This window comes from Bos indicus x Bos taurus, chromosome X (assembly GCF_003369695.1).
Source record: "Bos indicus x Bos taurus breed Angus x Brahman F1 hybrid chromosome X, Bos_hybrid_MaternalHap_v2.0, whole genome shotgun sequence".
Taxonomy (NCBI): domain Eukaryota; kingdom Metazoa; phylum Chordata; class Mammalia; order Artiodactyla; family Bovidae; genus Bos; species Bos indicus x Bos taurus.
The window spans coordinates 13,684,257-13,699,051 of record NC_040105.1 but is presented as its reverse complement, the minus strand read 5'-3'; positions in this window follow the sequence as shown (position 1 = coordinate 13,699,051).

Below are 14,795 nucleotides of genomic sequence, written 5' to 3'. Positions count from 1 at the left end.
TATCCAGTTGTTCAAATCAAACCCTTGGAGTCATCCATGATAGGCCCCTCTATTTTCCTCATCCCCACAATCAATTCTTCAAGTTATGGCAGTTCTACCTTCAAAGCAGTTCTCATGACTGACCACTTCTCACTGTTGCCACTGCCAACATCATTGCCCAAGTCCATCAACTCTCCCTCAACTCCAGTGCCTCCTAACTGGGGGTTTGCCACTTTCTCTTCCTATACCCCCTTATCTGTTCTCCACAGAGCATCCTTTGAGAACTTTGTAAAACCAAATCTAACCATGTTACTCTCCTACTAATAACCCTCCAATGACTTTCCCTATTATACTCAGAATAAAATTCAAACTCCCTCCCAAGGTTAAACAGTTTTATATAATTTGGCCCTTTCTCTCATTCTGCTCTGGCCATCCTACATCCACCCTGTCTTCATCCTGGTGAAGTACCAAGAACCATGCCTTCAAAGATGCTATTTCTGACCATCTTACCAAAAACAGCCACCAGCCAGCCATCCGCTCAGTTTCCATTTCTTCTTGCCTTTTTTTCTTTATAACAGTTGTTACTGTTGCTGCTACTGCTAAGTTGCTTCAGTCGTGTCCGACTCTGTGCAACCCCATAGACGGCCTCCTACCAGGCTCCTCTGTCCCTGGGATTCTCCAGGCAAGAACACTGGAGTGGGTTGCCATTTCCTTCTCCAATGCATCAAAGTGAAAACTGAAAGTGAAGTCGCTCAGTGGTGTCCGACTCTTAGCGACCCCATGGACTGCAGCCCACCAGGCTCCTCCATCCATGGGACTTTCCAGGCAAGAGTGCTGGAGCGGGGTGCCATTGCCTTCTCCGAACAGTTGTCACTACCTCACCTTATTTATTTATGGTTGTTTAACGTCTCATGAATTTCTAATATATTTTTATTATTATTTTAACTTTTTAAAATTAATTTATTTTTTAATTGAAGGATAATTGCTTTACAGCATTTTGTTGTTTTCTGTCAAACCTCAGTATGAATCATCCATAGGTATACATATATCCCCTCCCTTTTGAACCTCCCTCCCATCTCCCTCCATCCCACCCCTCTAGGTTGATACAGAGCCCCTGTTTGAGTTCCCTGATACATAAAGCAAATTCCCGTTGCCTATCTATTTTACATATGGTAATGTAAGTTTCCGTATTACTCTCTCTATACATCTCACCCTCTCCTCCCCTCTCCCCATGTCCATAAATTCTCTATGTCTGTTTCTCCACTGCTGCCCTGCAAATAAATTCTTTGGTACCATCTTTCTAGATTCCATACATATACATTAGTATACGATATTTATCTTTCTCTTTCTGACTTACTTCACTCTGTATAATAGGTCCTAGGTTCATCCACCTCATTAGAACTGACTCAAATCTGTTCCTTTTTATGGCTGAGTAATATTCCATTGTGCATATGTACCACAGCTTCTTTATCCATTCATCTGTTGATGGACATCTACGTTGCTTCCATGTCCTAGCTATTGTAAATAGTGCTGCAATGAACATTGGGGTACATGTGTCTTTTTCAATTTTGGTTTCCTCAGGGAATATGTCTAGGTATGGTGGCTTTATTCCTAGTTTTTACAGGAATCTTCCTTAGTGGCTGTATCAATTTACATTCCCACCAACAGTGCAAGAGCATTCCCTTTCTCCACACCCTCTCCAGCATTTATTGTTTGCAGACTTTTTGATGATGGCCATTCTGACCGGATTGAAGTGATATTGCCATATTCTTGATTGTAAAGTTTATTAATTAATGTGACAACTTAGAAAAGTCTACCTATTTACAGTATTTTGTAATATGAATAAAAGTTTAATGGTCCCAGTAAGAGTTTAAAGTAGATAATAGGTCTCAGTTTTCTTTTATCTTTAAAACTGCAGTGGTGGTGGTGAGATTGCTTTAAAGCTTTCATTGTTTGTCCTCACTAGAATGTAACTTCCATGAGGACATGGACTTTTTCTGCCTAGTTCAATGCTGTATCTCCCACTGTTGAATATAAAGTGTTCAGCAGGAAGAGAATGCTTAATAAGTATTAGTAGACTTAATAAGTGAATATGTATATACTCACTTATGCAATGACCATGGGACAACTAGAAAAGCTGGGTTTACTACTTCTGATCACATCCATTTACCTATGCGCATAAATTCCATTTCCTAGTTTTATGTAATGTGAAAATGACCTCCTTCCAGGTAGAGAAACCATTAAAATACAGTGGCAAGGGCCCTGTCATGAGAAGTATGTACTGGGATATATTGGAACATACATGGCAGATACATAACCCAGACTGGTGCCAGTGTGGAAAGAAGAAGAGATGGGGTTAAGGAATCTTCTAAGAGGAGGTGGTACCTCAGTGAGTCAGGTAAAGTAAAGTGAGGAAAAAATTCTAGTATTTCAGAGAGAAAGCAGAAAAGCTGACAAACAGGTTGGTCAGTTGAGTAGTAATATGCTTCCCCAAACTGAGAGTACATGAAGAGAAATAGGTTTGAAGGGAAAGATGAAAGAGTTCAATGTCAGTAATTTTTCCTGACTTTGCACAATGTACCAGCTCAATGATATAACTGATCAGTGCTCTAGCCAGTAACAGGTCTGGAGAATGAAACTCAATAAAAATAAATATTTTTTAGTTCTTCCTGTGGTAGGCTCATGAGTCTTGGCAACTTTTGTGGCTTGGCACAATGTCTGCCACATAATAATTGTTTAATTTGTTTAACTGGATTATATTGATTCCTCTGATAAATGTATCTTCATAGGCATTTTGGTATAGTGTTAACTAATTCCAAGTTGACGACTCAGTATTGTTTCTATTTCCATCCTCTTTAGAGGCCTCTAATAACATTCTGAGCTTCTTTTCAAAATTTTCTTCACATTATACACATTTTTTATTTCCATGTCAACAAGTATCTTCCTTACATAGCATTTGCTCCATAATAGGCATTTGCATAAGACTATTTATTCTCTTCTCTTCTTTTCTCTTCTCTTTATTCAAACATGTGCCAAATACAAAGATATGGCTCTACACCAGGAGTCAGTAAATGGTTTTTGGTAAAGGTCCATACAGTCTCTGTGAAAACTTTCCAACTCTCATCATAGCACAAAAGCAGCCACAGATCATAAATAAACATAAAAATATATGGTTGTGTTTCAGTACAACTTTATTTAAAAAAACAAGTTCAGTTCAGTTCAGTTCAGTTGCTCAGTTGTGTCCAACTCTTTGCAACCCCATGAACTGCAGCATGCCAGGCCTCCCTGTCCATCAACAACTTCTGGAGTTTACCCAAACTCATGTCCTTTGAGTCAGTGATGCCATCCACAATCTCATCCTCTGTCATCCCCTTCTCCTCCCACCTTCAATCTTTCCTAGCATCAGGGTCTTTTCAAATGAGTCAGCTCTTCACATCAGGTGGCCAAAGTATTAGAGTTTCAGCTTCAATATCAGTCCTTCCAATCTATACCAAGAATGATCTCCTTTAGAATGTACTGGTTGGATCTCCTTGCAGTCCAAGGGACTCTCAAGAGTCTTCTCCAGCACCACAGTTCAAAAGCATCAATTCCTCAGCATTCAGCTTTCTTTATACTCCAACTCTCACATCCATACACGACTACTGGAAAAACCATAGCCTTGAGTAGACGGACCTTTGTTGGCAAAGTAACGTTTCTGCTTTTTAATATGCTCTCTGGGTTGGTCATGCCTTCCTCAGTGATCAATGCAAAGAAATAGAGGAAAATAATAGAATGGGAAAGACTAGAGATCTCTTCAAGAAATTAGAGATACCAAGGGAACATTTCATCAAAAGATGGGCACAATAAAGGACAGAAATGGTAGGGACCTAACAGAAGGAGAAAATATTAAGAAGAGGTGGCAAGAATACACAGAAGAATTATACAAAAAAGATCTTCACGACCCAGATAATCACAATGGTGTGATCACTCACCTAGAGCCAGACATCCTGAAATGCGAAGTCAAGTGGGCCTTAGGAAGCATCACTATGAACAAAGCTAGTGGAGGTGATAGAATTCCAGTTGAGCTATTTCAAATCCTAAAAGATGATGTTGTGAAATGCTGCACTGAATATGCCAGAAAATTTGGAAAACTCAGCAGTGGCCACAGGACTGGAAAAGGTCAGCTTTCACTCCAATCCCAAAGAAAGGCAATGCCAAAGAATGTTTAAACTACTGCATAATTGTACTCATCTCACACGCTAGTAAAGTAATGCTTAAAATTCTCCAAGCCAGGCTTCAGCAATATGTGAACCGTGAACTTCCAGATGTTCAAGCTGGTTTTAGAAAGGGCAGAGGAACCAGAGATCAAATTGCCACCATTTGCTGGATCATCAAAAAAGCAAGAGAGTTCCAGGAAAACATCTATTTCTGCTTTATTGACTATGCCAAAGCCTTTGACTATGTGGATTACAATAAACTGTGGAAAATTCTGAAAGAGATGGGAATACCAGACCAGCTGACCTGCTTCTTGAGAAACCTATATGCAGGTCAGGAAGCCACAGTTAGAACTGGACATGGAACAACAGACTGGTTCCAAATAGGAAAAAGAGTACATCAAGGCTGTATATTGTTACCCTGCTTATTTAACTTATATGCAGAGAACATCATGAGAAACACTGGGCTGGAGGAAGCAGAAGCTGGAATCAAGATTGCCAGGAGAAATATCAATAACCTCAGATATGCAGATGACACCACCCTTATGGCAGAAAGTGAAGACGAGCTAAAGAGCCTCTTGATGAAAGTGAAAGAGGAGAGTGAAAAAGTTGGCTTAAAGCTCAACATTCAGAAAACTAAGATCATGGCATCCAGTCCCATCACACATGGCAAAAAGATGGGGAAACAGTGTAAACAGTGTCAGACTTTATTTTTCTGGGCTCCAAAATCACCGCGGATGGTGACTGCAGCCATGAAATTAAAAGACACTTACTCCTTGGAAGGAAAGTTATGACCAACCTAGATAGCATATTCAAAAGCAGAGACATTACTTTGCCAACAAAGGTCTGTCTAGTCAAGGCTATGGTTTTTCCAGTAGTCATGTATGGATGTGAGAGTTGGACTGTGAAGAAGGCTGAGCGCTGAAGAATTGATGCTTGTGAACTGTGGTGTTCGAGAAGACTCTTGAGAGTCCCCTGGACTCAAGGAGATCCAACCAGTCCATCCTAAAGGAGATCAGTCCTGAGTGTTCATTGGAAGGACTGATGTTGAAACTGAAACTCCAATACTTTGGCCACCTGATTCGAAGAGCTGACTCATTTGAAAAGACCCTGATGCTGGGAAAGACTGAGGGCAGGAGGAGAAGGGGACAACAGAGGATGAGATGGTTGGATGGCATCACCGACTCGATGGGCACGGGTTTGGATGAACTCCGGGAGTTGGTGATGGATAGGGAGGCCTGGCATGCTGCGTTTCATGGGGTCGCAAAGAGTCAGACACAACTGAGCAACTGAACTGAACTGAGGTTGGTCTTAACTTCCTTCCAAGGAATAAGCGTCTCTTAATTTCATGGCTGCAGTCACCGTCTGCAGTGATTTTGGAGTCTCCCAAAATAAATTCTGTCACTGTTTCCACTGTTTCCCCATCTATTTGCTGTGAAGTGATGGGACCAGATGCCATTATCTTAGTTTTCTGAATGTTGAGGTTTAAGCCAACTTTTTCACTCTCCTCTTTCACTTTCATCAAGAGGCTCTTTAGTTTTTCACTTTCTGCCATACACTCAGGCTATATAGTTTGCCAACCTCTGTTATAATGTCATAGAAATATAAATTTGTACATACATATAAATATATGCATGTAAATAATACACAGATATGTACAAGTTATAAAACTAATCCTCAGCAATTTTGAGGAAGAAAAAAAAGATCATATTCTTACAAGATTGACTGAGATAAAACTTTTTCCAAATTATACTACACCAATTTCTCTTTTATATTTAACATCATATTCAAAGCACACCCCATGAGAAAAGATTGGGGGATCATTTCTGACCTTCCTCACTGCCAACATTCTCTGATGTTACTGACAAGTGTTTTCCTTTTGAAATCTGTAGCCCATATAATTCCTTTCATCTTCATTTATACAGAGAAAGTTAATACCTAATTAAAATGCCAACACTATTAAAGTTGAAAATCTCGTCAATATTGATACCATTGAAAAAATATAGCTAACCACTCAGACTTGAATGATTTTTATAATTTTAAAAGAAACCAGAATCTAATATTTTTTGAGATATTGTCTACCAACCTGGGAGACAGGACTGAGTCACTAAGATTTGTCTCTGTGCTATAAAAAGGAGCTTAATGTTCTGGTCAGGAACCACTGAAACATAGTATTGATTTTCTGTGCTCAATTTCTCTCCCAAGTCTTAGTCTTTCACTTGAAGATAATTTCATTACTATCAGGAAGCTTGGGCAACACAGAATGAACAGCAGGAAACTAAGTTCTGTAAATGGATTCGACCTCTTCCTTCCATTTGCTAGCTTAGCCAGGCTGTTTTCCTCAGAACATGGTGTTTCATCCTCCTCTGGAGCACTATCCTTTTGAACATATATATAAGAATTTGAAGAATTTAAAATTACCTGTCTCATAAAAAAAAAAGAAATACCTCTCATAGCAAATAATTAACTGAACATCCATGGGCAAACTGATCAAATTTCAGATCTTGCTTTCCAGTTTTTTAACAGCCTTCTTTCCATTAAATATTTTACTTGTTGATAACTGAGGCTCTTCCCAATTATTGGCAGAAACCAACTGGTTCAATGACAATTAAGTTCCCTGGTTTTTTTGCACGGTAGCAACTCTTAACCAACCATGCTCTTGGTCACATTTCTCTTATAAGAAGGTTGAAATTTTATTAAAAACCATATTAAATAATATTACAAAGTCCCAATAAGAGAGTGGGTTTTAGGAAAAAGACAGTAAAGAATCAGAACAAGAAGCAAAAGTTGCCCACTTGCTCCTGGATTTTCAATGTGACTTTATTATTACTTTTATTATTATTATTATTATTTTGATAGTAGAAGATGTGAATTCTCAGGTCATTAGACAAATCCATATTCAAATAAGAATGCAAAAAATTGAAAGGATTATGAGTGATCATTTATAAAATATATTCCTGATTTCTTAAAAAATATGCAGAGTCAATAAACATTCCCTTATTACTCTCACATACTGTTGGGAGTGAATACTGACATAGATTTTTTTTCGAGGAGTATTTGGCCATAAGAATCAGGAGGCTTAAAATTATTCAGGTCTTTTGATGTATTAATTAGTTCCACTTCTAGAAATTTCCTAAAGGAAATCAATCCTAAATATTCATTGGAAGGACTGATGCTGAAGCTGAAGCTCCAATACTTTGGCCATCTGATTCAAAGAGCTGACTCATTGGAAAAGACCCTGATGCTGGGAAAGATTAAAGGCAGGAGGAAAAGGGGGCCGCAGAGGATGAGATGGTTGGATGGCATCATCGACTCAGCAGACATGAGTTTGAACAAACTCCAGGAGATGGTGAAGGACAGGGAAGTCTAGCAAGCTGCAGTCCATGGGTTCGAAAAGAGTTGGACATGACTTGGTGACTGAACAACAACAACAACAACAAAGTTACCAGAGACAAAAAAGATTTTTGCAAAATATGGTCTCCAAAGGGAAAAAATGAAAACAATGAAAATGCCCAGCCAATGGAAATTGTTAGAAAACTTACATAAATTCATATGGAATATTAATTCCTCATTTTTTCAATAAACATTTATTAAGCACCTGTTATATGTCAACCATTTTTCAGATAGTGGGAAAAACAAAAGTGATAAAAAAGATTCTTGCCTTCATGGAACCTCCATTCCAAAGGGAAAAAATACCAAAAGCCAGGTAAATAGGCAAATGAATAAAGATAATTTCACAAGGTGGTAAGTGTTAAGAAGAAAAAAATGTGATGTGCTACAGGCATTAGAATGCAAAGAAATGTCTTTTGATAATTTGTTTAGTGGTAAAAGTTAAAATAGAAAACATTACATGGGAGTGGAAGCTGATTCACATTGTTGTATGGCAGAAACCAACACAACATTGTAAAGCAACTATCCTCTCATTAAAAATAAATTTAAAAAAAGAAAACATTATAATTCCAGCTATATAAAATCATACATGTACTTAAATTCTGGCTGAAGAGGAGAAGCTAAACAGCTCTGGCTTGCAATTAATCAGCTCTGAACAAGAAAGAAGTCAGGGCAGAACCTCCTCCCAGCATCGTTCTGTGCAAGTGCTCAATCTATTTTGGTTAAACAGCCTCAGAAAGTTAAAGCATCACAAGAAACAGACATCAGGCAAGAAAAATAAGTGTATCTTTGCTTATTTTAAAGCAGCGGTTTTCAACCGGAAGTGATAAGTGATTTTGAGGGACATTTGACAAGATATGGAGACATTTTTGGTTTTTCCTCGTGAGAGGTGAGGGGTGGGGAGGGTGCTGCTGGCATCCAGTGTGTAGAGGCCAGAGATGCTACTGAATATCTTACAATGCACAAGAGAGCGCCCCCTGCCACATACACACACACACACACACACACACACACCAAAGAATTTTTCTACCCCAAATGTCAATAGTGTGGATGTTAAGAAAGCCTGCTCCAGGTCAGGTCCCGAGCTGTTGTCTGAGGACATCTCTGAGATCCAAAACCACTCCAGAAACTGAAGTTGTTTGATCACTTGTCCCTCAACAACACAGAATGCATTCATCCTCCTGGATTCTCACTATATTCCTACTAACTTTCTGCATGGGGTGGGCTGACTGTGCCTTCCTTTCTTCCCTCAGCATTAGGGAGTCTACACACACTGATGCCATAATAGCCATCTACATGGAAGTCTGATGTTGACATGCATTAGTCACTGACTCACAGAAGCTCATCAGCACCTCCAGCCAAATCTTCCTCTGTTCTCTGATTTAAATAAAGCCTTTCTTTAAGAGCTCTTCTAAAAGCAATCCAATGTGATGCTACAAAGTATGCCAAATCCAATTACTTTCTGCATTCTTGCCTATTATTTGAAAAAAGCAATCCTCCCCAAACCACTAAGGTCATTCAGAAAACATACCAAGGTGACCACATTAAAGGAAGTGGAATCTTAATGAAGGTCTCAACACACACAAAGTACTAATGAGAGGGCAGAGTTGGCCTCTTAGTCAAGAGTCTCAAGCGTGCCCAGAATATTAACAGACATTCTTTATCCTGAGGTAAATGGCTCTCTCACAACAACAGAGATGATCCACTAATGCCTGATTCATATGCTTTGTCACAGAATGAATCAGCAGAGCCGTTAAAAAGTACTGCAGTAGTATACAACACAAACTGTACTGGTTTTCAATGTCCTCTCTTTTTATGGAGGCAATTTTCTTCTGACTCAGAAGCAGCTATGTGGCCCACTACAGTGATGTTTTCTACCTCTCACTAAGTAAAGTTCACTAACCTGGGTAGGCAGGGCACATTAGGGATGCCTTGGAAGCCACAAGTGAGGAGTAGAGGAAGGGGTCTCGATGGATCATGCTCTTTCACTGTGTAGTCCAACTTTCTTACCCAAGACATGGATGATAATGCTGAAGACAAGTGCATTCATTTTACATGACGTGTAATAAATTACCACAGACTTAGTAGCTCAGAAGAACACACATTATCCCACAGTTTTCATGGGTCCTTAGCTGGGTCCTTTACAATCAAGGTGTTGGCAGGGACAGTAGTCTCTTCTAAGAATCAAGGAACTTCTTCCAAACTCACTCATATTGTTGCCAGAATTCAGGTCCTTGAGGCTAGAGGACTGAGGCTGTCAACTCCTAAAGGCCAACCCTTTTCATAGGTTGTTCACAATATGGTCATTTGCTTTCTTCAGGGCTAGCAGGGAGAGTCTCTCCTGCTTCAATTCTCTCCTTCTCTCCTTTCAGCAAAGATCTGGACCCTCTTCTAGAAGGCTCCCCTAGTTAGGTCAAGCCCACCCTGGATGTTTTCCCTTTTGACAAATTCAAAGACAATTGCTTAGGGACCTTCATTATATCTGCAAAATTCCTTCACCTTTGCCATATTCTATTGGTTAGAAGCAAGTCACAGGTTCTATCCACACTTAAGAGGAGAGGATTACCCCAACGTGTAGACTCTAGGACGTAGAAATTATGGGAATAATCTTGGAATTCTGCCTGTCACAACAAGCTTGTAAATGTTTCAGCTGACAGCACTGACTGGAAAAGAGAGTAAATACATTGGATGTCAGAGTCCATATTCTATCCAACAGGATGGCAGTTTGGAATAATAAGCCAAAAGAAACACACACAAAAAACACTAGAGATCCATACTTAGCTTTTAACATAGGAGAGCTTGACTTAATAGAAATTCCTAGAAAAAAGATATGGGGATTTTAGTTGTTTATAAGCACAATAAGTAATGTTTGTATAACATAATTTTTAAAAAGCTCAAAATTCAATTTATAGAGCAATAATACATAGTGTCTAGATCAAGAAAGAAAACATAAACAGTGGGCCTGGTACTGCATGTACCAAATCACATCTGGAAATTTTTTGGCAGTTCTGGGTTAACTTTTTTATATATATAAATTTATTTATTTATTGGCTGCTGGTTCTTTGTTGCTGCAAGGGCTTTTCTATAGTTGCAGCAAGCAGGGGCTACTCTCTAGTTGCAGTTTGCAGGCTTCTCCACTGCAGTGGCTTCTCTCGTTGTGGAGCACAGGCTCAGTAGTTGTGGCACGTGGGATCTTCCCAGATCAGGGATTGAACCCATGGCTCCTGCATTGGCAGGTGGATTCTTTACCACTGAACTACCAGGGAAGTCCCTGGGTTTACATTTTAAGCTGAACACTGCCCAAATGAAATCTTGAAAACAAATAATATGAAAAATGCTGTAAGGAACTCTGGATGTTTATAAAAGAAACTGAAGAGGAAAGAGCATTGCAAACGTGTAAGAGTTGAGAAAGCAGAAATAAGACTCGTAGATAAGAGTTACGAGGAAACATATTTCCCTTCAGTATACGAAATACAGTTTAGAACTGTACACAAAGGAAATTTCTTATGGGGAAGGGAATTCGTATGCAAGGCTAATCCCACCCATGGACACTCTTGATTCCCTTCCCACCTCCATTAATTATGTACTTTCTCATTTTCATGTTTGCACAACTTCATCTTCTCATTGGTGATTAAGCATAGTTCTCTTCCATCACATACATAAAGGAAACTTCCCTGGTCTCATATTCCACCAAGCTGATGACTCTTCCTCCCCTTTTCTTTGAAGCCTGACTTTTTGAGAGAGCAGCATGCACTTGTGATCTGCTGTCCACAGCCCTCACTTCTGTATCAGTCCACCTAGTCTGGCTTCTGCCCTCACCAGGCCACCCAAATGGATCTTTGTAATGTCACTGTGGATTAATGCTTTTTGCAATTTCTCTTACATGACACTGTTGACCACATCCTGCATTTTGAAATCGTCTCTTTGCTTGGTTTCTCTGACATTACACTTTCTTGCTGCCTCTCTGACTCCTTTGGCCACTCTTCTAAGCCTTCTTTGTGGTCTCTCTCACATCTGATGAACACCAGTACTCACTGATGCTCCACGAGGCTCTGTCTTGAGTCTACTCTGTTCTCATTCTACACAGTATCTTTTGTTGTTCTAACTGCCTTATACATTCTGAGACCTTACTTCCAGGATACCTCTTTCTCTTCTGAAATCTGTATCTCCAAAGACCAACTGAATGGCTTTACTGGAAAACCCTGGAGTAACCTGAATTTCAATATAGCCAAACTCGAACTCACAATCCCTCACCTCAGCCCACTCTCTGACCAAAACCCTTTCCTACATGTTCCTCATTTCACAGAATGGTTGGCAGGATGTCCCCCTCATTCTTACCAGCTCTCCCTAGTCCATCAGTCTGTAAGTTCTGAAGACATCTGCCAGATCCATCTAATATTTTCCATTTCCACTGATACTACCTTGAATCAAACCATCAAGTTCTGCTTCAATTATATCATCAGCATCATTGTTAACTTCACTAGTGAAGTCGCTCAGTCGTGTTCGACTTTTTGCGACCCCATGGACAGTAGCCAACCAGGCTCTTCCATCCATGGGATTTTCCAGGCAAGAATACTGGAGTGGGTTGCCATTTCCTTCTCCAGGGGATCTTCCCGACCCAGGGATCGAACCCAGGTCTCCCGCATTGTAGACAGACGCTTTACCATCTGAGCCACCAGGGAAGTCCATTTACTAAATGACTACTATTTACAAGGGGCTGTTCTAGTACTATATATATATTATATATATATATATATATACACACACATACACATTATATATTCATCTATTCTACAAAACAAACCTATGAGAATAGGTACTCATTTTCCCCATTTTACAGAGGTGGAAATTGGGAAGCTACGACTCAGAGAGATTAAGAACCCTCCTCAAGTTCACACACTTAGTAAGTGAAAAATCAGGATATTAATCTGCAGGCTTAACCAGTTTACTACATGGGGGGGCTGAATAAATTTTCCTTGAATTAATAAACTAAACTGACTAAGTAAATCCTAGTTGATTAGCTATAGAAGGGATTTTTGCTGTGGGTGAAAGATTAGACTACAGGAGTATTTCTCAACTGTCTTTGATGAAGGACATTTTAAAATTTCCTATCAACTGTGGTCCCATATTTTTGTGTAATACAATATCATGTGCTTGGCTTTCACGGCAACACTGAATACAATAAAAGTTTCTGAACACTTTCCATTTCTGTACTCAATCGTTATGGTCCAGTAAGAGACTGTGGTCTGGCATCAGTCTGTGAACTACACTTTGATTTCCACTAGACTAAAGGACTCATGCGATCCCTTCCAACACTAAGATTTTGTATTTAGTAGCACTGTAAATAAGACTCAAAGAGGAAAAGTCTTCCCCTTTGAGAATTTACATTAAGCCAGTGGGAATAATCTACTCTCAACATACCAACTAGCAGAGTGGTATATGCTAAGTGCTGCGGTGAGAAAACCACATGCGCATCCTAAAAGATGCAGAATCCATGTTCCTCAGTCTTAGCATAAACCTAGCAGGCTGGATTCGACTAATACCCCTAAAATGTGGAAGAGAGAGAAGAGTGTGATTCAGAATATGTCCTTTTAGAATATACAAACAAAAGAACTCATTCAGGTGGCAAATATTAATGGATATTTCAAATATTAAATGCTATTCAACAGTTTTTTATAACTGAGACTTGCTCATACACACTGAAATTGAAATATATCCAAGATATTTTTAAGTGAAAAAAGCAGCCAAATGATATTTCCAATTATATATCCAATGAGGAACTTGTATTTGGAATATACAAAGAAGCCTTACAACTCATTCATAAAAAGATAAACAACCCAATTTTAAAACTGGCAAAGGATCCAAACAGACATTTCTCCAAAGAAGATACAAAAATGACTGATAAGCACGTGAAAATACATTCAGCATCATTAGTCACTAGGAAAATGCAAATCCAAATTACAATGAGATTCCACTTAATACCCATTGGGACAGGAATAATCAAAAAGACAGACAATAACAAGTGAAGAAATTAGAACTCTCATATGTTACTGGTAGGAATATAAAATGCTGCAGCCACTTTAGAAAACAATATGGTAGTCCCTTGAAAGGTTAAACACAGAGTTTACCACGTGACCCAGAAATTTCACTCCTAGATATAAATGCAAGAGAAATTAAAAAATACATCCACACAAATGTTCATAGCAGCAATACTACTAATTGCTAAAAAGTAGAAACAACTCTAATGTCCATGAATAGACAAATGATGCATAGATAAACAGATGATGGAATATGGATGGTATATCCATATTATGGAATATTGTTCGGTAATAAAAAGAAATGAAGTACTGATACATGTTACAGAATGGATAAACTTTGCAAGTGTTATGCTAAGTGAAAGAAGCCAGATACAAAAGACCACATATTGTATGATTCCATTTATATAAAATGTCCAGAATAAGCAAATCGATACACACAGAAAATAGATTAGTGGTTGCCAGGGGCTGAGGAGGGGAGGAGGGAATGGGGAGTGACTGCTAACAGGCACTGAGTTTCTTTTTGGAACAATGAAAACGTTCTGAAATTAGATTGTGGTGGTGGTTGCATTCTGTGAACATATTAAAAACCATTAGATTTTATATTTTAAATGGGTAAAATGTATATATGTTAATTACATCTCAATAAAGTTGTTAAAAATAATTGCCACTGCCAGTTCCTTGGAGCAATTCAAAGACAGATAAGCAAGAGGGATTATTGATCTCTTAAAGTAATTTCTATGTTTTTGTGCATCTCTAAACTTAAAGTCATGACCCACTGCTCACTAACTGAACCAGTATTACAAAAAGTAAAGGATTAAAAGTGAGAGCAAGTTTATCTGCATAGGCACAGTTTAGTGAAATGCCCCAGGTGAAGAACTGTCCCAGGCTGATGCAAGACATTTGTTTTATTAAAAAAACAGCTTGTCCTTTAAAATACAAGTTCCTCTCTTGCCTCTTAAAATTAACAACTATTCAGCTATTTTTATTTCTGAAACTGAAGTGTTTTGGCAGTTCCTAATTGTGCGACAGATGAAATATCTCTGAAAAACTTATTGAAAAAGAACCATTCCCTAATGTCTTACAACCAGAACTCCCTCTAGGCAGGCAAGAGGTTGAACAATCAACATGACCATCACCTGAACACCTGACTTACTCACTCCAGGTTTCTGCACATTCTGGAAACCAAGACATGTCC